Source organism: Bos grunniens, chromosome 14, assembly GCF_055505025.1.
Source record: "Bos grunniens cultivar Pamir isolate PY7600 chromosome 14, Bosgru_T2T1.0, whole genome shotgun sequence".
Classification (NCBI taxonomy): Eukaryota; Metazoa; Chordata; class Mammalia; order Artiodactyla; family Bovidae; genus Bos; species Bos grunniens.
The window spans coordinates 46,999,544-47,026,932 of NC_141178.1; the positions used below are offsets into that span (position 1 = coordinate 46,999,544).

Consider the following 27,389-nt stretch of genomic DNA (forward strand, 5'->3'; position numbering starts at 1 on the left):
CATTCTAAAATTTTCCCCCATATCTTTATTTCCAATTCCCTGCCCCCTCTCCCCCCCAAATCTGACCTCTTTCCCTGAGTTTGTATGTTTGCTTTGGAAGTATGATTGACCTGCAATATTATATTAGTTCCTGTTATACAATATAATGACTTTTTAAATACATTGCAAAATGATTACCACATAAATCTAGTTATGAAGTGTCAGCACAAATATATTACTTAGTTATTGACTGTATTCCCTACATTGTACATTTCCAATATTTATTTTGCAACTGGTAGTTTGTACCTCTTAATTCCCCTCACCTGTTTCTTTTTTCCCCAACCTCACTCCTCTCTGGTAACCATCTGTTTGTTCTTTGTATCTATAATTCTGTTTCTCTTTTGTTATGTTTGCTCATTTGTTTTGTTTTTTAGATCCCGCTTATAAGTGAGATCTTATAGTATTTGTCTTTCTCTGTCTGACTTATTTCACTTAGCTTAATATCCTCTAGATCCATCCATGTTATCACAAATGTCAAGATTTCATTCTTTTTTATGGCTAAATAATATCCCATTGTATGTATTATATATATATATATATACACACCACATCTTCTTTATCCATTCATCTGTGATGGACATGGTTGCTTCCATGTCTTGGCTATTGCAAATAATGCTGCAGTGGATAACAGGGTGCATATATCTTTTCTAATTAGTGTTTTTGTTTCTTTGAGTAAATACCCAGGAGTGGAATTGTTGGATCATATGGTAGTTTTAGTTTTAATTTTTTGAGAAATTTGTTCCCATGATACATTTTTGAGCTGCAAAAATCTTGATTGCTATATGGCTGTCTACATGAGTCTCTGCTTTCACTCCACAGGCCATCTTTGGTCAGTCATAAGTCAGTCTCCAAGTTTCTCTCTGTTTCCCTCCCCGTCCCTATATATATATGTGTATATGTGTGTGTGTATGTATACATGTATACACACACATATATATATGTTGGAATATATATGGGACACACAGAGGCGCATGTATATAGGAATACAGAAAGCAGTAAACTAGGGTTTCATATGTGTCATCTCATTTAATCTTCATGACAGCCCTATGAAGTAGGTACTCTCTTTATACCCACATTACAGAGAAACTGGGGCCTAGGGGTTACTAGCTAACTCTGACTTTGAGATTCCCTCTTCTCTGACTCCAGGACCCTTGGCGGGGTCATTTGCATTCACAGCAGGGAAAGCAGTGAACTGCCATGATAATATAAGCATGGCAATAGTGAATTGAACATTCCAGTCCTTCCTTCCTTTATAAAAACACAGTAGAGTATTTTCTACTCTGGATGTAAAAACACATCCATTGCAGTCAGTCTCTTGAGGGAAACTGACAATTCCAGAGGAATCAAAGGAGTTTTCCTTTTCCTTGCTACTCCTGATTGACTGCTTGTCACCTTTAAAAGGGGAACAATAATATCTGCCTCATTGGCTTATTGTGAAGATGATGGGAAAAAAGACGACTAAGCACCCTACTGAGTAAATTCGAACCTTCCCTGGTATTATGAGGTGAAGTTCTGCATTGTGATTATCATTCATAAGCTTACAAATTAACTGTTACAACTCACATGAAAATTCATACTTTTAAAATGTGCACCACTCTGATATGGTCATTTTTATTTTATTCATGAAAGAGAAAATGTTATAAAATATTTTCCACGTCTAAGTTCCACTCCAGTTGGGGATCCAACTTTTATCATCACCTACCTTCTTTCTCCATTTGTGTACAAATAGAACATTCCCTCGATGAATCATGTGAGTTTCAAAAGCCATTTATACCCACCAGTTGAAACATTAAATTTACCAGAGTCCAGTCTGTAATTGTGCTTTATTACTTACTCACAATATTTTTTCCTATCAACAAGAGACAGTGAATTAAGTCTGACATTTTAGAAGAACAAAATGGCACCCCACAACCTGACAAAGAGGATGTAAGAGCATCCCTTCCAGTGCCAATCTGTCTGAGGGCCCAAAATAAACAAATGGTGGGGCAGGGAGGACAGGGGAACGGGGACGAGTGACGAATTGTATGTGAGCCGAAGAGGATAAAACCCAACTGAAATAGGCCAAACACATAAATTGCTATTAAATCATGGCTTTTATTTTTCCTGCCTTCTCCCTGCTAACGTTTGGTTTCTCAGTAAATGAAAGGAATCATTTGAAGTAAGGGCCTGGAGAAGGCAGGCCTCTGACCTCTAGCTCGACCACAGAGATCAAAGGCAGGCCCCATATGTGTGAGATAGTATCTTTTCCAGGCAAGTGGGCATGATGTTTCGTGATGCATTAGTGTGGAAACAGACAAATAGCCAAGCTAGTGACCGCTGGGAGGGAAATGATTGACGTGGGGACTGAGCACGAGGAATGGCGGAATCGGAAAGCCCATCACCTTTTGGATGGCTTTTGGGTTTTCTTTTAGTTTTCACAAATCCTTTAGTGGTTTTGTTGTTATCGTAGTTAATTATGTTACTCGTGACATCAGCCCAAACCACATTTTCATGTTTGCAATGAACGTTTATCTCTGCAAGCATGTGCCTCATTTATTTTTTTAACCTCCCTTATGTTTAAATGCAATGAAATTTTTTGTTTGGCAAGGCAAGGCAAAGCTCTTACGTATAGTTTTTGTGTTTGTGTGTGTATAGATAAATAATATGACTAAATCTTTACTGGTAATCTTAATAAAATGCCTTTAGTAAAATCTCCACATGAAAATGGATTGGACTATTCAACAGCTCCAAAGGCTCTACTCTGTGTGGAAACTATGCTTCTTTTTTCCTCTATTGTTCTCTCCCATCCATCTCACCCCCACTCAGGCACCCACACACACATACTCCCCTCCACAGAAAGCATTAATCTTGGGGGCAAGTTCTCCCATTCTTTCTGGGGCCACTACTGCATTGACAGTAGAATGTTGTTGTCCAGTTCCAGGAAGTCATCACCAGTTTAGAAGCTTTCAAATGTCTTGGGCTTCACACTGTCCTTCATCAGGCTAATCATTAATGTTCCTCAAAAAGAGAGCAAAGCAGAATGGAGGTAAGATGGACTTCAGACCAAGGGATTGAACTTGACCTTCCCTTATTTTTCTTGAGCACTCCATGGTGATATTTTAGCCGGGAAGTCAAGGGCAACATAGGCTCAGGTCATGGTGCTGCCTTTCCAACCTCCTCTGTTTTCTCTCTCTTTCTGCCTTCCTGTCTAGATCTTACTCTCTATCCTCACTTCATCCCTCTCAATTTATTCCTATTCCCAACTTTTTCTTTGCCCCAATACTTAATTGAATAGTTGCAGCCCAGCATTTTCATGGAAAACAAACAGAACATAGCCTTCCTTGATTAATATGCTTGTTTCCTGTTCCTGCTTGTGGGTTAATCTTTGCCCCAGTTTTTGCAGCATACATACACACCCCAACATATGCACACGTATTCTAACATACACACACAATATAAATACTAATAGACACATACAACACACTAACATGCACACTAAAACAGACACTGACACACACTAAGACACATACATTCAAATACGCATGCGTCAACACACACTCCCAATATACACACTGACCTGTGTACTAACACCAATACGCAGTAATATACTAACACTAACACAGCAACACACTAGTACCCATAGCATCTCGCACATGCATATACATCCACAGGCATGCATGCATACATGTAAGAAATAGTCACCTCTGAACCCTGGAATGTATTTCTTCATTATCTAGCTGATATCTTCAGGAGGAGATGCAGATTGCCAGTTTCCAAGATCATCTATTTGTCCACTGATAACTGAGCTGAGAGGAATTCTTGTCACTCTTTCTGTGAATAAAAATTACTATGAAAATCTTGCCAAAGCTGAAAAACTGCCACGAAGGTGAAATCAAAGCCTACATTGCACCTAAAATGCGAAAATGTAATAATTGGGCTTTCTGCTTTCAAGTAAGCCACCAAGAGCAGAAACGTGCCTGTCCTTGAGGGCTTTGAAAAGGACAAATTTAAGCATCAAGATATTCATCACGGGCCAAATAGGAGAGGATTCCTGCTAACACGATATTCATAATGTTCAGGCACCACCAGATAATGGACACTCGACACTATAGCTTGATCTAAATAAGTAGATTTATATTAGCCATTTTAAAACTCTTTAAGTGTGAATGGGTATGGAGTAAATTAATACAGCCTTAATTACCAGGTTAAAAAAAAAGCAGTCTGGTGCTCTCCCTGCCCCCTTGTATCTGTCTAGACAATTTTAGACAAAAGAAACTCATTTGCTCTTGGAGGTGTTGAATGAAAAGTCACTGGGGGTTGGCTGGGGGGTGGGGGAGGGGATGGAAGTCAAAGGACTTATGGCAAAGAGACTTATACCTCCCAGGATCTAAAACTGGGAAGTACCCTGTATAGAAACCATTTTAGGAATGACTGGGGGTGTGCTGGTAGGGGGAAGGAGCTCATGACTAAAGTCAAAGGAAGAATTAATTTTCTTCTAAATTTTTCTCATCGCCTCTTTTCTTTAGTAGAGTATAAAATAATCTTATAATAAATATAAATTGTATTATTTTAGTACAAAAATGCAAATATACTTTCATGTCTAAATCAGTTGAATATAATATTTTTAAAAATTACTAGCCAAAATTTTATTTCCATAGTATCTTTAGAAGCTATGCTGTGGGCTCTAAGGTGAGACGTTTTATAAAATCACCTTAAAATATGGGCCATTTTTCTACTTCTGAAAGCAAATTCCTACTGACTCCAAGACTGACCTGTACTATGCAAAGCATGATGTCAAAAAATCGGCTGTGTGCCTCCCAGACAATTTTTAATGGCACTTCTAGACCAGAAATACTCTATTAGACCAGTTAATTAAAAAATGTTATTCATCGTAAGAGGTAATTTGAGAAGAAATTTATTATAAGTTAATAAAATATAAAGGATTTTTACTTGGCAAAAATTAGCAAATGAAATGCAAACCCCATTTTAATGACCTTGACAGCTTGTGTCACTGACTTTTATGCAACTTCTGCTAGAATAGCCCCTTTGTGGCTCTATTGTATGGGGACAAGCATCTGTCATAGAAACTGTGGTGCTTCATTCATTCATTTGCCTATTTGCCAATGAACAATTAATTCCTGAAGAGCTGGGACAATTAATGTTTACATTTCCAGCACCCAACATAGTGTCAAGAACGCAGTAGAGACCCAATGAATGTTTCCTAAGTGCATTTTATTTCATTTCTGAGCAAATGCAGGTGAAATCAGTTGGTTGGATTCCTAGAAATATCTTATTTTTAGCCATTGTACACCAATTCTTATAGTTACAAAACTTGAAAAACTTAGAAGGAAATGATATATAATGATTGATAGTGCAGTTTGAGATATTGATATAATTTATGTGACTCATCAGTTGCTCCTTGAACTTATAATAGTTCTCTGGTACTCTAATTTGGAATGGTGTTCCCCAAGGGGAGCTATGTATAAAGCATGTTCCCAGATGGTATGTTAACCTTGATCTATTGAAGTCAGGGGAGGGATCATGGTGTTTATTATGTTTACTTTTATCTCATTCTTTTAACTCTTCATTTCATGTATTTTGTGATATGCATAATTTAAGTATTTACCTACATAGATTTGTGGTATGCTAATGGAGTTATGTCAACAAAAATGTATGGTCACACTGGTTTAGAGAACTGGACTAGGTGACACAATTTTCTGGTATTTCTCATTATGTTTAATATAAATGAAAGAATATAAACCTTTATTTAACTTACATTTATGAGAACCTCCTATATGCTGAACACTGTTCTAATTACTAGGCATAAGCATACAAGGATAGATGAGACATTTTCTCAAAGAGCTTTTTTGGTCTAATAGAAGAGATGAGACTTCAAGTTATATAAATAAATGTCATTCCTCCCTCACCTTGGCAAAGATTTGCAGATTCCTTCTTTCTCTTCTTAGACCACAATAGTGCTTGATATCTCTTGGCATGATTTAATACTGGGTCAGTTAGGAATACATCTGGCTGCATGTTACAATGTTCAACTAATAGTAGCTTACATATAGGACTTTGTTATTTGTAAATCTGGATGTAGGTCCTTGTTTGTGTTGATTCAGCTGATCACTGGTATCATTAGGCAAGGAGGTTACAACACCCCTGTTATTTTCATTCTTGTTGCCTCTTGACTTGATGGCTGCTGCGTCTCCATCTATTACTTTTCTCATTCCAGATAGAAAGAGACAGAAGGACAATGAAAGACTGTGTCTGTTTTTATCTGAAAAGCAAAAGTTTTTATGGACTCTCCTTTAACATACTTTGCCCTGCATCCTTTTGGAGAAGACTGTGTCATAGGTCACCCCTAGCTTTAAGAGAGTCTGAAAAATCAAGCATTTGGCTTTCTAGTTTTTATGATAAATGAGGAAAACAAAGAGAAGTGGTTAGGAACGGTGAAGTTGAGAGAGTCAACCTGTAGTAGCAGACACTGAAAGTAGGTTACCTAATATTTTAGGCATTGGTGTGAATTCTTCCCTACCAAACCAAAAGCTCCTTGAGATAAAATATGACTTCACTTCTCTTGCAATAAATATTTATTGATTGAATGAATAAATAAATGAGTTTAATTACATTAGGACAGGATAAATGTAGGTACTTCCTAGTTTGCTAAATCTAGTTTTCAATACACTGCATAAAAAGAAGGTTAGCAAACCTTATGCATGGATGAGTTTCCTATTTTACATTTCTTGAGTTGATAGAACTTAACATTTGACTCTACACATGCAATGATTGTTATTTGGTTATTACTTACTTGACACTAAATGAATGAAGTGAATGAGCTGGTCACAGGGCAGTTCCACATTCTATCATGGATCAATGATATCTGAAAACTTCAGGACAAAAACTGAAGCTTTTGTAGCTTCCTCAGTACTCAGATACTTGAAGCTCAGTATATTAAATCAACATACACTTAACTTTTGAAAACTTCCTGTTTCATAAACTTAGCACCAATTTCAGTCTGTTTCTGGTTTCATAGCATGAATTTTCCCTCACAGTCTCAATTTCTTGTCTCTGAGGCCAATTTTTTTTTTTAATGCTCATATGAACAAACGAGTCTGCATTATCACTCATATTCCAGATAAATCTGCTGTGATCATCACCTTTAATCATAAACCTCTGAAGGTGTTTCACTAACTATGTAAGCAGATTCTGTGGTTGAGCACAGGGCAAATTTATAATGAAGATGAGAGATTTCCATAGAAGAAAGAACACTCTCATTCTCCAACCCTCTCTTGTTATTCAGTATGAAGGTTAAGGGCACTGGGAAGGTCATGGAGACTTTCGTCTTGGACCTCCTCTGGTGTTCCCTGAAATCGTTTCATCCCACTGAGAAGATCTGTGTCCTTATAGGCTTTTGAGAGGAACATAGTGCTGGTAACAAGGTTTGAAAATCTCAATTTCAAACAATTATCCTAACTTATAATAGATCCTGCTTGCTGCATTTTATTCATTTTTTATTGCTCTGGCAACAGAAGAGTTGGAAAATAGTTCCCTAAAGTCTTAGTGTGAAACGTTTTACATGAAGGGTGCTGCTTCTTTCCTTTTTCTTGAAGCTCAATTATACTAGTTCTTTTTACATTTTTCTTAAGGATTCATTTGCACTCCCTGACTCAGTTTGCAGAGTGACATTTCCCTGAATCTGCTTCAAGTTTTCTATAACTATGTGCAGTGGTGTAGCCAGATACGAACATACTACTTTCTCTCTGGTGGGCATTTAACACTATCCTTGTATATTCCTGCCACATAATTTTGGAATCTCAGTTTTGAATCTTCTCAGAGCTCTGACTTGACTCATATCTATCAAAAAAGTGTCTAATGTTTATTATTCCCATCATTGCATTGTGTATTTTGAATTTTAGCTTTAATGTGTTATAACATTTTGTTTTTCATTCATTTCATTTCATTACCCATTTTGTTTTTCATTACCAGGCCAATTCAGAAGGTCACTTTACATTTTTATTCTCTTTAATAATAATAATAAACATAGGGTATCTTCAGATTCAGGATATGTTTAGTAGGAAACTTTATAAATATCTTTGTCTTCATTCATTCACATATTCATTTACTTTTTCCTTCATTAAACTCTGAGCCAATTATAAACTGGTTAATTAAATTAAGAGCAGACTAATTAAATTAAGAGCAGCCAGTTATATTGGAGAAGGGCATGGCAACCCACTCCAGTATTCTTGCCTGGAGAATCCCATAGACAGAGGAGCCTGGTGGGCTACAGTCCATGGGGTCGCAAAGAGTTGGATACGACTGAAGCAACTTAGCATAGCATAGCCAATTACATGCTGATCACTACACTAGGTACTAGGAATTAAATGATCTACTGTCATAAAGCTTTCAGACTACTGAGGGAAGAGACAATCATTTATATCCAAAAGTAAGTCTAATTGTAAATTTGACAAAAAGTGGCAGAACAGGTAGATTTGGCTTCATCTAATTTAGAATCTAGACTTTTAGTTATTGCTGTTTTAATGTTCAGCACTTAAAAATACTTTTGTAGTAGTTTTGCCACACATTATTTTTTTAACTTAATAAGCATAAGTCATCCATATGATTAAAGTAAATTTTCCTTACTTCATGAAATTTTCTCTTCTTGTTCTTGGAAGCTTCAGTTTGAGCATTTGTCTCTTTTTAAGGTTAGTTTTTAAATTTGCATATGTGTGCTCAGTTGTGCGCAACTCTGAGACCCCGTGGACTGTAGCCCACCAGGCCCCTCTGTCCATGGAATTTTCCAGGCAAGAATACTGAAGTGGGTTGTGATTTCCTACTCCAGGGGATCTTCCCGACCCAGGGATTAAACCTACATCCTCTGCATTAGCAGGCTGATTCTTTACCATCTGGGAAGCCCTAGCTGTCCACTAAATTCCTGCTTGCCTTCATAGATGGAGTTGCTATTATAGAAAGTAGCTGCTAATCCGGAGAAGGCAATGGCACCCCACTCCAGTACTCTTGCCTGGAAAATCCCGTGGACGGAGGGATTTTCATTACACAAACAACAAAAATATATATTGTTTATATATACTATAAACAACAAAGCAAAAAGAGAATGTATGGCTTGGGATAAGCCACTCATGTGCTGCATATATGAAATTTATTTTCCAGTTGTGTTGCTCTTAACTTTTTGCTTAGTGGGATAAGTGACTATATATTATACAGTGAATATATATTATATATGTAATGAATATGTTATATATATAGTATATGCAGTGAATATATATAACATATATAGCGAATATATGCACATACACACAAAAACACACACACTTTGGAAAAAGTCACATGCAAGCAACAAAAGTCTTGTTTCAGAAGGCACTATCTCAACAGTATCTCACATTTATAAGAGATAGAAGTTACAAGTTTAGTGTAGAGTGATAGTACAACTCTACACTTAGTATATTTTCTCTAATTTGAAATAATTCATTGAATTGGAACCAACACAGAACTTGTAAACAAGTATAGATCCTGAGATGACGGTTCATTATCTACTGTGTTAAGAATGGCTCACAAAATTCTTATGCATGAAAGGTGTAAACCTGTCTCTCTAATTAATATTAGCAATAAAAAGCTTTCATTTAAAGCCATTTATCTTGGTTTTTCAAAGCAATAAGTAAAATTGCTTCAAACAGACACTTTTATGAGACAAACTTTGTGAATTGCTTTCCCCCCTCATCCTCTATATAAATTCATCTGCTTCACACAATACAAACTGCACACAACATATTTTTAGGGTATATTTCTTCCCAAAGTTAGTAGAATGGATACATCATAACTGGACCAAATACACTTACACAAGACCACTCTTCACCGCCCACTTTGTGTATAGCTGGAAAAGTCATAAACAGTCCTTGGATGCCGCAGTGTGATCTTTCAATCTGCAATCACTGACGACAATTTTCTGCCTGATTGGGAGCATAATGCCTTAAAGGAAATTTCAGAGCCAGCCTTGGACAAACTCCGCTGTTGGTGACATCTGCCTTATTACCAATAAAAATGATGTATTGTATAACAGTGAATTACTCAGCAAACAGTTCCCAGAGATCACCTTTGCTACGGAGTGTGAAACAGAAGTACTCCCTTTCCTGAATGTCAGGGGTTGTACAGAGGAGAAATGACCTACCGACAGTTACTCAACGGGGACTGACCCTCTTCAAGCAGATATATGATGTTTACCTTTACACACTTGGTACCCATGAAAAAAGTAAAAGGAAACCATCAGGTCAGTTCTTTCAGAGCTTAGTAGTATAAACACACACACACACATATATATATACACATGTAGAAATATACATGACTGCAGTGAAAATATATATGCAGTGAATGTATGCTATATATTATACATCATATATGAAGTGATTATATACTGTACAGTGAATATATATTATATATGTAATGAATATATTATATATATAGTATATGCAGTGAATACATGCACATATACACACAAACACACACACACTTTGGAAAAAGTCGCACATGCAAGCAACAAAAGTCTTGTTTCAGAAGGGCACTCTCTCAGCAAGCATGTCTTGAATGAATATTATCACTGCAAATCAGTTTGAAATACTCTAATGAAGAAAAAATTTGAAGTGAAGTCCCTAAATTACCTGAAATAACTGCTCAAACACTGTCAGAATACAAGCATCACAAAATAAACTTTAAAAAATTTATAAAAATTTAAAAAAGAATTTTTCTAGTTCTCCTGATTTGACTAGGGTTGGAAATCATCGATCAATAAATTAATCCTGGGTAAATGTATTTATTGTAGTAAGACCCACATTGAAGAGATTAGGCAGCAGCAAATGTATTTATTGTAGTAAAACCCACATTGAAGAGATTAGGAGTGTCCAGTTCAAACACCTGAAATACAAGAGTACCACTAATCTCAGTCACATCACCAAATAATATATGAAAACTGTTTATCAAGGAGCTTGAGTGTCTTCTTTTATTAAACACTGTTATGTTTAATAACTCTTGTTTCTTGCTCATATAGATAAATAAGAGCACTTTATCATTTGTCCATCTAATGTTTCACATTTAATGAATCTAGAGACTAATGTGTTCTTTCCCAAACCTTGGAATGCACTGTTTTGAGTGTGCCGAAGAAAGTCTTCATGTACCCTAAAAAGACACTGGCCCTTTAACTTTTAACACACTTCCCCAATTAAGCATTTTAGGCTCTAGACTTTAACAGCTGTCTGCAGCTGTTGAAAAGTGATTTATCATTGTCAGAGTTCGTGACCAAAACATTAAAAGAATTTTTATATATATATATATTTGGCAGGGTAACTTTCATCTACAGTCATACATCCTCTTTAATGCTTTCTTATTCCTAGTAGCAATAAAAAAATGAAAGACTAATATTTTAAGGAATAATTTTGAATTTTATTTTCCTCACACAGAACACTCTAATGATTTGTAAAAATCTTTTGTGTAAGAGAATATTGCTCTGAAAAATATTTGTTTGGTTTTATGGAGAAAAGTGTGGAGTTTTGTTTAAAAGCCTTTTGATGAAAATCTGATTTTATTCATGCCTGGGAAATTCTTTTAAATTCTAAAATAGTCAAAGAAATCCAAAACCATTTCCCTGTTTTTGAAATAATAAAAGAAGTTTTTTCACTCTCTCTTTTTTTCCTTTTACTGATGTTTAAAAGACTTCCACATCAAACATTCACTGTTTTCGTAGTGTTATAATTTGCTTTTAAAAGAAGCTTTTTTACCTTAAAAATTGCAAGTGGAAGAAACTTGGAAGCATCTCTGAACCTCAGGTTCATCTTTTACTGGGCCTCACATATCCACTCAATCTTGGAGAAACTCAATTGAGTGAAGGGCTTTTTTTCCTTTTTCACCTTCTATTTTTCTTTTCTATAATAATTTACCTAAATGTATTTGGGGTTCGATATGAACTCAGGGTGCTAGACACCTATTTATTTAATGAATGGTTCTTGAATGCCAACTGAGTTCCACACCTATGCTATGCTATGCTAAGTCACTTCAGTCGTGTCCGACTCTGTGTGACCCCATAGACGGCAGCCCACCATGCTCCCCCGTCCCTGGGACTCTCCAGGCAAGAACACCAGAGTGGGTTGCCATTTCCTTCTCCAATGGTGGCCTCCAAAAGCCAAAAGACATCTTAAGACAGGAGTCATACCCCACAGGGCTTCAGTGCACAGATCTCTTACGCTCTAAGCAAACCATCGAAACTGCATTCTTCCTATATTAAATGGCCAATGACCACATTTATCACAAAATAATTTTACTGTTCATTCACTTTTCCAAAGTTCTGTGCAATGATAATTTTCAGTTGTACTCTGGAAGAGATTTTGACACTGAATTTGAAAGCTATTCACATCCTCCCCAGAGCCTTTTCATGTGTCTTTCAACAGATGCCCCTAACCTCCCATTCCTGTCGTGGGCTATAGGAAGTAAGATTCAGGGATCTTCAAGTCCTGAAATCAGAGTGATATAAGAAGGGCAGGCTGGATTTCATCACAACTTTCTAACTCCTCACCTGGGTTCTCTGCTGCCACCCATACCCCCAAAATTGGGAACCAACTGCACAGGTATACACAGGTTGGAGCTACTGGCAACAAATGAAGTGGAAAAAGAAGTAAAACTCGAATGAAAAACCTTCATGAAAGTCACCACTGAACCATGGGCAAGGTGGAGACATTGAGGGAAAATGAACTGTGTGTTTAAAACCACTTACTGCTTTACAGAAAAATATGAGCTAATTCAGTTGAAGATGACAAGCCCTTCTTTAAGTGCCTCCTATTTTCAGTTCAGCAATGGCTGCTCTGAGTAGTAACAGAGCTATGACAGAAAGCAGCGGCCTTGTGTGTTTAGTTCTGCTCTCAAAGTATTCCTCCATCTGCTAGCCCCTGAAGAAAACGCAGTTGGCCTTTGCAATGTTTTGGCCATAGATCTGTCCTCCTAAAGATAATAATTTGCTTGTGCAACTTCCTGTTTTAAACACACTCCCTGGGGTGTTAGTGGCCCTGAATTATAGAAAAGACAGAATACCATACGAATGTTAAAACTGCAGACTCCAGATTAATCATGACCTGGAAGCTCCATGGGAAACAGAAGGAACACTAAAAGAGGATAAAAGACATGGTAATTTTAACTCATTTTTCTTTTTCTATTTTCCAATGTATCACAGGCATTGGCTTTATTGTAAAAGGGAAGCAAACAGTCTGGAGGAAAAAAAAAAATAGGAGTCAGAATCAGGACTTAAGATTAATAGTGACATCACATTATATCTAGTGACTATTGGCCAATATGAAATCACTTAGTCATTTCCTCTTTCTCATAAAAAGATTGGGACACTTTGGAAACCCTTTTCATTGTTTATTGCTATTGTCTTAAATACCAATGGCGAGATATGAATCGAGTGAGATTCAATGGGATAGGCTGGGAAGAAAAGAAACCTTATCATAAATTTGCCTGGTGAGGTCTCATTATTTTAAAAGTTTAGGAAGGCTTCCCACTTAAAGACTCATTGTAGTAGAAAGCTTTACAACATCAGCAGGAGCACCTGGACAAATTGTGTCTAAGAGAAAAGGCATTGGTTGAGCAGGCTTTAAAAAGGTAAAAAAGAAAAAAAAATTTTTAAGCCCCTATAAAAAAGACCACAGGAAATGTAGTAAATTTCATCTGTAACTTTCTCTAAGGACCAGCTAAAATATATCAAACTATTCCCTCTCCCTTTTTTTTTTTTTTTTAAGGAAAAGGTTAGATCATGAATAGCTTCAAAAAGATAACTTCTTAAGAAAAAGCATCTAAAATGAATTGTCTATAGGTTTCTGAAATCATAAGTAAATTGTTAAGAAGTACAGATATGAACTTGGGTTTACATTAAGACCAATTGTTGAATATCATCTTGGAGGAAGAAAGTATTTGTAGTTCAGTTCCTAAGTCAGAGGTTTTTTCATACATTTATTTTTCTAAAGGCTTATTTCCCTTAACCAACTCTATAAAGCCAAAATTACCTATGTAATTGAAGGAAAATATGTGAGGAAAAAGAAGCTCTGAAATTTGTGGGAAGAAAGATATTATTTTAAAGAAGGTGACTAAAAGCCATAGGAAGATAATAAGCATCTGAAGAGTAATTTAGTCCCATAAACCAAAAATATAAAATCCTTTAATTACACCCCCAAAGTTTGCCTTTGATCAGAAAGACTTTTATAAATATATGTGTGAGTATTTGGTGCATCGTAAAGCACTCTATAAATATGAGGTATTGCTGTTATTATGGATCCTGTTGAAGGAACAGCATCACCTAAGTAAGAGAATTGAAACTCCAATCACAATCTACCCATGAAAGCCTAGTTAGAGAGTGGAAAGTGGTGAATGAAGAAAAGGATGAAATGCTGGAACTAAGATAGACAGGTGATGCTAGTGGTAAAGAAGCCGCCTGCCAATGCAGGAGACATAAAAGACGTGAGTTTGATCCCTGGGTTGGGAAGATCCTCTGGAGGAGGGCATGGCAACCCACTCCAGTATTCTTGCCTGGAGAATTCCCAGGGACAGAGGAACCTGGTGGGCTGCAGCCCCTGGGGCTGCAAAGAATCAGACATGAATGAAGCAAGTTAGCACATAAGCTCAACAGAGGAAAAGAAACTGACAGTAAAAGGGAAGCTGTGAAGCCTTGATACTTAGAAAGCTCAAGAAAGGTTTCCAATTAATGATACTGCTACAACTACTGCTAATAATGGTGATGTTATTCCAGTTGGTAAAGACAAACAGTGCACTTAGCGTAAGTTTTCCAGGCTTCGTGGGAAATGATCTGTTTAACAAAACATGGAAAACTCTGACTCAGGGCTACCCACCAGGCCAGGAATAAGAAAGAAATGACTTTCATCTTGTGCCCCAACTCTAACTGATTGATTTGATTCCTCAAAGCATTAGGTTAAGAAAGATTCTGAGGATGCATCTTAGCTCATCAGGAGAAAGAGCCAAGATCAATTGATGATACCTGCTTTGGGCAAAGAAAGAGGAAGTGGCATGGGAGTTCAGACTTGAAAAAGAGGAATGGAGTAAGGGTAAACTGAGAGTAGGGTTGGACTCCACCAAATGGTGAGTGGCCTGTTTGCTGTTTTATTTTCCAGAATATAGGAGGGAAATGTGAAGAATCACTGGAGCTGTGCAGGATGGTAAAGAACCTGAATTTCTAGCTAGAATCATAAAATCATAAAAAAGTTGACCTGATTGCTGATGGTGTCAGGGTCAGAGATTCAATATATTAATACTATCAAACGTGGTGAGAGGATCACCCATTAATAGAGAGTTTTCCCTGACAGGGAGGGGGTCTGTGGTGGGTAGGCTCCATCTGCCACTGTAAGTGTGCCGTTCCACCCTTCCCCAGTCTGCTGACCTGCTGACATCACCTTGGGAGCCTGACCTTTGTACTTCCTCAGTGGGTTCTCTGCCTGTGGCTTCCACTTGGCTTCAAGTCCAGTGCATCCAGCGGGAGGTGATGAGAGGAGGCTACGAGGTCAAAGCAGAGAAGGAGACAGATGGCAGTTCCCTCTCTGTTAGGCCACAGGTTGTCAGGGACTGAATTTCTGTACTACAGTCCGCATCTCCTGTCTGAGCATTTTCATCTACGGCTTTAGCTGCAGTTCTCTCTGGATTCCAGTAAACTTTGCCCACTCTGCTGCCTTCAGCCTAGAGGTAGTAAGGGCTTCCTGCTATTGCTAACTACCAGGTGCTTGCAGTGCCTGTTAGCCTCCCACATTTTGTAAATATTCCCTTTATTAAACCCTCTTTGTTGGAATGTAACATCTTTTCCCTCCTCTTCTGAGACTAATATAGGAGCCCAAAGATACTTTGCTCTATTGTCTAGGGCTATAGTAGCATTATAGTAGCTATTGGGCTTTTAGAGAGCTTCCAGGCTTCCCTCCTGAATTTCCCTAAGATGTTCCCCCTCTATGATATTGACAATTGACGTAATCTCAGCTAAGAATGAAGAATTCTACAAGTGAAAGTTCAGTATCCTCTTCCTTTCCACAAGGGCTTCCCTCATAGCCCAGTTGGTAAAGAATCCACCTGCAATGCAGGAGACCCCAGTTCGATTCCTGGGTCAGGAAGATCTACTGGAGAAGGGATAGGCTACCCACTCCAGTAGTCTTGGGGCTTCCCTTGTGGCTCAGCTGGTAAAGAATCCACCTGCAAGGCGGGAGACCTGGGTTTGATCCCTGGGTTTGATCCCTGGGTTGGGAAGATCCCCTGGAGAAGGGAAAAGCTACCCACACCAGTATTCTGGCCTGGAGAATTTCATGGATACAGTCCATGGGGTCGCAAAGAGTAGGACACGACTGAGAGACTTTCACTTTCCTTTCAACAAAGTGACACTCTACCCTCCTTGCCCTCAAATGTGTGAGCATATGTACATGTGTGCATTCACACACACACCAGGTCATCCTACATAAAAATCTGAATCAGCAACAACTCTCCAGTTTAGCAATGTCTGCCCACAAACAATATTATCTGCCTTTCCTGCCAGTGTTCTTGGGCCAGTGAAATCAAAAGGAAATTAGATATAGGGGTTAATCAGATTTGATTTGGGAGGCAAGAATAATTACACATAATTCTATGTACTTCTATCAATATGGGCATTCTTTTCTTGCCCATAAAACTTGCTTCCTGTTTTATTATGTTGCAGCCTTTGGTGATTATTAAGGTCCATTAACTATCATTTTGAAAAGTGATGATGCTCTATCATTCCATCTTCATTTATGTGGTGGAAAAATTACTATAAAAATGCAAATTCCTCCTCATATACCCTTTGGTTACCCCAAGGTACAATTTAAACAGAAAAGGTAAATTAAATGCTCGTTTTCCCTCTTTATCAATTAATAGAAGAATGAGTTCATTCCCTGGCATCTTCTAAAGATAACCAATGACATTCTTCTCGCCACCATCCCACATATCATTGTGAAGTCATGGATTTAAACATAGTCCATATCTTTCAATCCACTGAAGTTGTTATCACTAATGGTCAAATTATCTCTTATCTCTTCAATCAATGAGAATTGCTTCTGAATCCTTTGAGTACCACCCCAATAATCACTGTTACTTCCTTTCTTTCTCATACAAAAAGACCTTTCAGGCTGATATTACACATCTCCTATTCCAGATATTTTTTCTGTACATTTCTCCGAGCTAGATACCTTTTTATGGAAGATGTATCTAGAGACTACAAACTGGGCATTCTTATTCTTTTTCAGAACTATTTTGAAATTTTATTGCTACTTTTTGCTAAACATTTACAACATAAATTTTGGTCAAGAAAAGATGCTAAAATTAAAAAAGCGTATTTAAATGTAGTCTAACTATATATCAAGACTCAAGGGATTAGATCTGATAGACAGAGTGCCTGAAGAACTATAGATGGAGGTTCGTGACATTGTACAGGAAGCAGTAATCAAAACCATCCCCAAGAAAAAGAAATGAAAAAAGGCAAATGGTTGTCTGAGGAGGCCTTACAAATAGCTGAAAAATAAAGACACTAAAGACAAAGGAGAAAAGGAAAGATATACCCATTTGAATGCAGAGTTCCAAAGAATAAAGGATAAAGAGGTGATCAGTACAAAGAAATTGAGGAAAACAATAGAATTGGAAAGACTAGAAATTTCAAGAAAATTAGAGATACCAAAAGAACATTTCATGCAAAGATAGGTACAATAAAGGACGGAAATTCTATACACCTAACAGAAGCAGACAATATTAAGAAGAGGTGGCAAGAATACACAAAAGAACTATGGTTTTTCCAGTGGTCATGTATAGATGTGAGAGTTGGACTATAAAGAAAGCTGACTGCCAAAGAATTGATGCTTTTGAACTGTGGTGCTGGAGAAGACTCTTGAGAGTCCTTTGGACTGCAAGGAGATCCAACCAGTCCATCCTAAAGGAGATCAGTCCTGGGTGTTCATTGGAAGGACTGATGTTGAAGCTGAAACTCCAATACTTTGGCCACCTGATGTGAAGAGCTGACTCATTTGAAAAGACCCTGATGCTGGGAAAGATTGAGGGCAGGAGGAGAAGGGGACAACAGAGGATGAGATGGTTGGATGGCATCACCAACTCATGGACATGGATTTGGGTAGACTCTGGGAGTTGGTGATGGATAGGGAGGCCTGGCGTGCTGCGGTTCATGGGGTCGCAAAGAGACACGACTGAGCGACTGAACTGAACTGAACTGAACTATACAAAAAAGATCTTCATGACCCAGATAACCACGATGGTGTGACACTCACCTAGAGCCAGACATCCTGGAATGCGAAGTCAAGTGGGCCTTAGGAAGTATCACTATGAACAAAGCTAGTGGAGGTGACGGAATTCCAGTTAAGCTATTTCAAATCTTACAAGATGATGCTGTAAAAGTACTGCACTCAATATGCCAGCAAATTTGGAAAATGCTGCAGTGGCCACAGGACTGGAAAAGGTCAGTTTTCATTCCAATCCCAAAGAAAGGCAATGCCAAAGAATGCTCAAACTACCGCACAATTGCACTCCTCTCACACACTAGCAAAGTAATGCTCAAAATTCTTCAAGCCAGGCTTCAACAGTATGTGAACCGTGAATTTCCAGATGTTCAAGCTGGTTTTAGAAAAGGCAGAGGAACCAGAGATCAAATTGCCAACATCCACTGGATCATCAAAAAAGCAAGAGAATACTAGAAAACTTCTACTTTATTGACTATGCCAAATCCTTTGACTGTGTGGATCACAACAAATTGTGAAAAATTCTTCAAGAGTTGGAAATACCAGACCACCTGACCTGCCTCCTGAGAAATCTGTATGCAGATCAGGAAGCAACAGTTAGAACTAGACATGGAACAACAGACTGGTTCCAAATCGGGAAAGGAGCATGTCAAGGCTGTATATTGTCACCCTGCTTATTTAACTTATATGCAGAGTTGCTGCTGCTGCTGCTAAGTCACTTCAACATCATGTGAAATGCAGGCTGGATGAAGCACAAGCTGGTATCAGGATTGCTGGGAGAAATATCAATAACCTCAGATATGCAGATGACATCACACTAATGACAGAAAGTGAAGAAGAACTAAAGAGCCTCTTGATGAAAGTGAAAGAGGAGAGTGAAAAAGTTGGTTTAAAACTCAACATTCAGAAAACTAAGATCATAGCATCTGGTCCCATCACTTCCTGGCAAATAGATGGGGAAACAATGGAAACAGTGACAAACTATTTTTTTTAGCTCTAAAATCACTGCAGATGGTGACTGCAACCATGAAATTAAGAGTGACTTGCTCCTTGGAAGAAAAGATATGACCAACCTAGACAGTCTATTAAAAAGCAGAGACATTACTTTGCCGACAAAGGTCTGTCTAGTCAAGGATATGGTTTTCCCAATAGTCATATGTGGATGTGAGATTTGGACTATAAAGAAAGCTGAGCACTTAAGAATTGATCCTTTTGAACTGTGGTGTTGGAGAAGACTCAAGAGTCCCTTGGACTGCAAGGAGATCCACCCAGTCCATCCTAAAGGAAATCAGTCCCGAATATTCATTGGAAGGACCGGTTCTGAAGCTGAAGCTCCAATACTTTGGCCACCTTATGCAAAGTGCTAACTCATTGGAAAAGACCCTGATGCTGGGAAAGATTGAAGGCAGGAGGAGAAGGGGAGGACAGAGGATGAGAAGGTTAGATAGCATCACCAACTGTATGGACATGAGTTTGAGTAAGCTCCGGGAGTTGGTGATGGACAGGGAAGCCTGGCGCGCTGCAGTCCATGGGGCTGCAAAGAGTCGGACACAACTGAGCGAGTGAACTGAACTGAGCTATATGTCAGTTCATGAGACAATACTGGCATGTTAGTATGTTTTATTTCCTACACAGTCTTATAATTGCTAAACAGAGATAAAGAATAGTGTGGAAGTAAGAACCCCTTTCCCATCCCTAAACATGTGAAGACTTTAGCCCAGTACCTAGTGCATAATAAGTGCTAGATAAGGGCTATTGATTTTATTGTTATTAGTTGGATTCATAATCCCTTTTCCCATCCAAAAAGTGGATAAAAATGAAATAAAGTGGAAGGGAAAAATGTGTTTCCTTAAGGCCAAGTAAAGGCTCATTAGTAGCCTCCATTCTATTTCCTTCCAAGGTGTCCTTTGTATCACAGAAGAGATCTGTTAATTACATCTCCCAGAATCCACACCTCTCCAAGATTTTTGTTGGGTAGGAAAGCAGATACAGATGTAACACTATATCCCTGTGTTTGAACTGGAATATAACCAAGGATTACACACACATACACATACACACTCCCCAGTGTGTCCACAGAAGAAACTCATGAACAGTGAGCAACAAAGGAGCAATGAACATCCCTGTTGCACAAAACTGTGACCTCCAAGTGTCATTTCCTGCTGGAAGGACTAATGCTCCTTAGAGAGATAGTCAATTACAGGTCTAGAGCTAGAAATGAACAAGGTGAGGCTACCACATCTTGTCATAACTACAGAGCAGGGAAGTGACCTAGGGTTTTGTCCAAGGAGCCAACTTGAAAAGTCTCCCCTGACCAAGGATTAGACAACTGAGCATCAGTAAAAATAATAAGAGTCCATTCATAGTGATACTGAACACAAACAAAAGCCTATTGATTGACTTTTTAAAAAATAATTTATTTACTTTTGTTTTTTTGGGGATATGAAAAAATTTATTTCACAAATATTTTTAAGTATGTATATGCTGACTAAAAAGGGCCAAAGCTGATGAAATCCAAATATAATGACATTAGCAACATATAGTAAGAGGTAAAAACAATTGAAAATGGCAATATAATGTTTATTATCCATTTGACTAATGGATTACGTCTTAGAGGACAGCTTGATGGTAGAAGATGGACATGCAGGGGTTCTTAATGTCTATTATCTTCATCAGAGAATTGGCTAAGAGACAGTCTATCCACAAAGCAAATGGCACAGACAGAGGCTGCACACTGAAGTTTTGAGTTTTGTGCTTCAAAAGGCATGTTTCATTAACCTTTTTTTTCATCGAACTTTTTTTTAAATTTAAATTTATTTATTTTAATGGAGGCTAATTAGTTTACAATATTGTATTGGTTTTGCTGTACACAAACATGAATCCACCATGGGTGTACATGTATTCCCAATCCTGAACCCCCCTCCCACCTCCCTCCCCATACCATCCCTCTGGGTCATCCCAGTGCACCAGCCCCAAGCATCCTGTATCCTGCATCGAACCTGGACTGGTGATTCATTTCTTATATGATATTATACATGTTTCAATACCATTCTCCCAAATCATCCCACCCTCTTCCTCCTCCACAGAGTCCAAAATACTACTCTATACATCTGTGTCTCTTTTGCTGTCTTGCATACAGGGTTGTTGTTACCATCTTTCTAAATTCCATATATATGCATTAGTATACTGTGTTGGTGTTTTTCTTTCTGGCTTACTTCACTGTGTATAATAGGCTCCAGTTTCATCCACCTCATTAGAACTGATTCAAATGTATTCTTTTTAATGGCTGAGTAATACTTTATTGTGTATATATACCTCAGCTTTGTTATCTACTCATCTGCTGATGGACATCTAGGTTGGTTCCATGTCCTGGCTATTATAAACAGTGCTGCGATGAACATTGGGGTACACGTGTCTCTTTCAATTCTGGTTTCCTCGGTGTGTATGCCCAGCAGTGGGATTGCTGGGTCCTATGGCAGTTCTATTTCCAGTTTTTTAAGGAATCTCCACACTGTTCTCCATAGTGGCTGTACTAGTTTGCATTCCCATTAACAGTGTAAGAGGGTTCTCTTGCATCCCTGGGATAAAGCCCACTTGGTCATGGTGTATGATCTTTTTAATGTGTTGTTGTATTCTGATTGCTAGAATTTTGTTAAGGATTTTTGCATCTATGTTCATCAGTGATATTGGCCTGTAGTTTTCTTTTTTTGTGGCATCTTTGTCAGGTTTTGGTGTTAGGGTGATGGTGGCCTCATAGAATGAGTTTGGAAGTTTACCTTCCTCTGCAATTTTCTGGAAGAGTTTGAGTAGGATAGGTGTTAGCTCTTCTCTAAATTTTTGGTAGAATTTAGCTGTGAAGACGTCCAGACCTGGGCTTTTGTTTGCTGGAAGATTTCTGATTACAGTTTCAATTTCTGTCTTGTGATGGGTCTGTTAGGATTTTCTGTTTCTTCCTAGTTCAGTTTTGGAAAGTTGTACTTTTCTAAGAATTTGTCCACTTCTTCCATGTTGTCTATTTTATTGCCATATAATTGCTGATAGCAGTCTCTTATGATCCTTTGTATTTCTGTGTTGTCTGTTGTGATCTCTCCGCTTGCTGGGTCTTTGGTGCTATGCTGGCTTTTTCTAGTTGCCACGAGCCAGGGCACTCTCTAGTGGCGGTGTGCTGGCTTCTTATTGCGGTGGCTTCTCTTGTTGCAGAACACAGACTCTAGAGCTCCAGCTCAGGAATTATGGCACGTGGGCTTAGTTGCCCTGCAGCATGTGGGATCTTCCCCGACCAGGGATTGAACCCTTGTCCCTGTATTGTAAGATGGATTCTGGGCCATGGGGAAGTCCCATTGATTGACTTATAAAGAAAACAAGGAAATAAAGAATAAATGCCCAGTAACCCAGTAACTTGTCCTTTTTTCCCCCACATTCTGAACCAGTTGACTTTTCTGCAACATTGCCTCACTATTGGAGCTCTTTCTGAATTTTTGTTTTAGAACCCAGAGTTCTACCTGCCTGGTCTCATTACATATGAAACCATTACTCTCCTTACCAATTACAATGTGTAATGAGGACTTCATCTTTATGATACTGAATTTACAGGGAGTTACTGGAGAGAGGGTTTCCAGAATACAGACAATATACAAACAAATATTAATTGAAGACCCATTAGTGATAAGATACCTGTTGCTGCTGCTGCTGCTGCTGCTGCTAAGTCGCTTCAGTCGTGTCCAACTCTGTGCGACCCCATAGATGGCAGCCCAACAGGCTCCCCCGTCCCTGGGATTCTCCAGGCAAGAACACTGGAGTGGGTTGCCATTTCCTTCTCCAATGCATGAAAGTGAAAAGTGAAAGTGAAGTTGCTCAGTCATGTCCAACTCTTAGCAACCCCATGGACTGCAGCCTACCAGGCTCCTCCGTCCATGGGATTTTCCAGGCAAGAGTACTGGAGTGGGGTGCCATCGCCTTCTCCGGATAAGATACCTACCTTGTTCCTAAAGATATAGCAAACATCAAGCCAAGTCCCTGCCATCAAAAAGCTTATATTTTGAGAGAACAGAGTTTTACGTAAAAGAACGAAGAAGAGGGTAGAAGTTAAATGATGGAAGGGAACGAATGGGTCAACTGGCAAGTGACTCTGAGTAGCAAGTGTACAATAAAGAGACTGTAGAACATAAACTAGAAGCAAGAGAGAATGATTGTGAGTGTATTTTCCCAAAGCTATTACTTTCTCCTTGTTAAAGAAAACCTTTAATGAGGTATTAACGTTATGCATTTTAAATGTTTTGTCTTCCCTTCTTTCACTGAACAAAATATGGGTTATTTGTCTTATCACCCTCCTGCTTAAGCAAACATGAAGGTGAAAGTTCTGGTACAATAGGAAGCGACATCTTACACCACGTGACTTTAATGTAATGACTCTTTTCCTCTGAGAATTGGTTTTGAAACTCACCCAAAGTTACTCAGAGGAAACTCATTTTGACTGTAATGGCTACATGTGTAATGAGATTAGGTTGACAGAATCCTGCTCTTTTATTTTTTTTTTTTCTTCCAGGCTAAAATATATCAGATTTAAAAGCTCTTTTCAATCTGAGAGTAAAGGAGGAATAGTAAATGGTGAGCCAGTGGTGGTTTACAAGTGTACAAAGCTAGCAGTTTTATTTTCTCTACACAAAGACTGCTTTTATTAGCAACAGGATGCTCTTGCTTGAGAATATCAATTCTAGTGTCTAAATCTCCAGGTAGAGGCATTTCCTTGCCCAGGAGTCTAATAAGCATGCCAGAAAACCGCATGGAGCAGAATGCTATATGCCTCCTGCTAACCTGGGACCATCATCTTGTTAATTTCCTGGTGCTCATGTGTATTTTGTTAACTCATCAATTTAGTGGTTTCTGTGTATTTTATGCTTTACCATATATGTCAGGATAATAGTATATGGGTGGCATTTCTAGGCAGGAGGGGAAAGACTTGTTACAAACAGGTCTCTGAGTTTCAAAAAATAGCCCCTGAAAGAATTCTTAAATAACAAACTCTGGAGTACTCTGTCATTCTAGGCTGAAATATGAACGTTTCTCCTTTCTTAAAGTCCTGCATGGTCCTGTTTAGTGTGGGTCACACACACACACATACACACACTCTAATTATTTGAACACATGCATCTCTGAACTCTGGAACATTCATTTTGACCTTGATCATATACTGCCTTGTTTGGTTACTTAATAGTTCCATGTCTGTAAATTCTATTGTCCCAGAATAAAGCTCTTAAATCATAGAGGACTGGGATTAGGTCTTATCATTTTTATAAAAAATTTATTGAAATATAATTGATTTGCACTGTTGTTTGTTTCAAGTGTACAGCAAAGTGATTCCAATATATATATATATATTCTTTTATAGATCCTCTTACATTATAGGTTATTATATGATATTCAGTATAGTTCCCTGTGCTATACAGTAGGTCCTTGTTGGTTATCTATTTTATATAAACTATGTTACCCAAGACTCCTAATTTATCCCTCCTCAGCTTTCCTATTTGGAAACCATGTTTGTTTTCTATGTGTATGAGTCTATTTATGTTTTGTAAAGAAGTTCATTTGTATCATTTTTGAAGATTCCACATACTAGCAAAATCAGATATTTGTCTTTCTTGGTCTGATTTATTTCACTTAGTATGATAATTTCTAGATCTATCCATGTGGCTGCAAATGGAATAATTTCACTCTCTATTATGGCTGAGCAGTATTCCACTGTATATACATACAACATCTTCTTCATCCATTCATCTGTTGGTGGACACAGGTTTTTTCCATGTTCTGGCTATCGTCAATAGTGCTGCAATGAACATTGGGGTGCCTTTATCTTTTCATATTATAGTTTTGTCCAGATACATACCCAGGAGTGGGATTGTTGGATCATATGTTAAGTCTGTTTTTAGTTTTTTAAGGGGATTCTATGTTGTTGTCCATAGTGGCTGCACCAGTTTACTTTGCCACCGATAGTGTAGAATGTGTGTGTGTGCTCAGTCATGTCCGACTCTTTGTGATCCCATGGACTATAGCCTGCCAAGGCCTTTTTGTCCATGGAATTTTCCCGGCAAGAGTACTGGAGTGGGTTCCCATTTCCTACTCCAAGTAGTGTATAAGGATTCCTTTTCTCCACACCCTCACCAGCATTTATTATTTATAGACTATCTGATGATGGACACTCTGGCTGGTGTGAGGTGGTGTCTCATTGTGGTTTTCATTTACATTTCTCTAATAATTAGGTCTTACTATTTTTTTAATTACTGTCCTCTCTCTCTGCTTCTACTAATGCCCAGTGCATTCCTCTGAACACAATTATTGCTAAGGAAATACAATAATCATCTGTAGCAGCATCATTATTAGCAATAATGTCAATAATTGTCCATTTTTGTGCTGAACTGGGTAGTTTGCATTCATATTCTCCTTATATACTTATACCCTTTGCATATATTTTAGCCACATATTAAATTTATAATAAAATACTTCAAATATTCAAAAATAATGAAAGTCTATGTACCCACCATCATCAATGTAATAGAAATCTCTATTATGGGCATTTTCGTAGATATTGATACTGAGGTTCAGAAAAAGGAAACTTGCCAAGATCTAACAGTGAATAAGGAGCCACTTCTAGTTGAAGTGTGGGACTCCAAAATAAAATGTAGACTCTTTAGAAAGGACCAGATTTAGCTGCATAGATAACAGAGATATGGTTCTTGAAAGGGTTAAAGCAATTTCAAGAATTATCTAATGTATGATCAGAAAGTCGCTTATCAGCTTATCAGGAAAATATGGTCAATAGTTAGAAGAATTATTCCACAATCATCCCAGTGTGCTTCATTGATCACCCACTTTTTCCTCTTCCTTCTTATCTCACGATTTGGTGATTTTTTACAACATATTTATCTTATTTTCCATGAAACATTTATGAGATCCTGCCACTTTAAAATGTTGTCCTAATTCCAGAAGGCAAATGTAGAACTGTTACAAGTAAATGTTAGTTTCATTTTACCCATGCTTCATATACATAAATGTCAGAAGAATTGGAGTTCTTGTTTGGAAAAATGTTGGACTTTGGGGGGAAATTATCTTAAGAATTGCAATATCTCCAGGTTATAAAATGCAATTGGAAAATACTATGAAAAGGATCTTTCTAGTGAGAGTTTTCATAGCCTTACTACTGACTGTGACTGAAAACACCACATAATCACTAGAATGAAAATTATTTCAATATTTTTAGGCTTAACTGGAAAATGTAGTACAAAGAAAAAAACCCACAATAGTTCAAAAACTTAGGACCGCACAAGAATTTTGGATAATCATAAGGGAACTATGTCTTGTTGGAGAAAATACTTTCATGATGACTCTTAAACCTGTATCTCTGTTACAAACTTAAAAGACCAAGATACCAATCGCTATTACTGTATGTGTGTCTTCCTAAATGTCTTACCGATATTTTCACTGAATGGAAATTAGTTCCAGAAGCAAAAACCTGTCAGTCCTTCTGTCACAATGACTTATTTTCTTAATAGACTCTCTGCATTTATCATACTCTGGTAACTGATTCTTCAAACATTCATTCATTAATCTCATATCTGTTAAACACACACTATGTGTCCTGAGTTGTACTAGAACCTAAGTGGAATACACAAAAGAATTAGCTTTAGTCCACAAATTGAGGGGCTTACCATGGAAGATAAGATATGTACCTAAAAGCTTTAATATAATAAATAAAGAGTTAAGTACTACAAGTGAGGTAAAGATAAAGTTTTACAGAAGATCTGAGGAGAGAGAGAATTTTTTTCACAGAAGAAACAAGACTTTTCAGAAAAGGAATTTAAACTTGACCTCAAAATATTGATAGTGGTTGGATTTGCATATCTAGAAGGGCATTGCTATCACCTTGGCAACCACCACCACCCAGGAAGAGGCACTTCTAGGGTAGGAACCTTTAAAAAAATGGTAATAAACACTAACTCTTCAGAAATATTAAGGCAAATAGAAAAGGATGTGGTTAGCTAGAAATGTAACAGAGGAAGACGACATAATACTTTGGAAAACTGT

General features: G+C 37.8%; 1 protein-coding gene and 1 long non-coding RNA gene across 4 annotated transcripts in view; one reads left to right on the top strand and one right to left on the bottom strand.

Moving 5' to 3' along the window:
• The window catches only part of EYA1 (EYA transcriptional coactivator and phosphatase 1), a 627,341-nt gene that overhangs the window by 62,840 nt on the left and 537,112 nt on the right, over positions 1-27,389 (top strand). The window lies entirely within an intron of this gene.
• LOC147359369 (uncharacterized) lies at positions 1,897-19,216 on the bottom strand. Of its 2 annotated transcripts, none has more exons than XR_015140750.1 (3): positions 15,461-19,216; positions 3,721-3,849; positions 1,897-3,036 (listed from the first exon to the last, which is right to left on the bottom strand). It is a non-coding gene; the product is annotated as an uncharacterized LOC147359369 (long non-coding RNA). The 2 variants fall into 2 exon arrangements; XR_015140751.1 differs by having other exon boundaries at positions 15,488-15,839.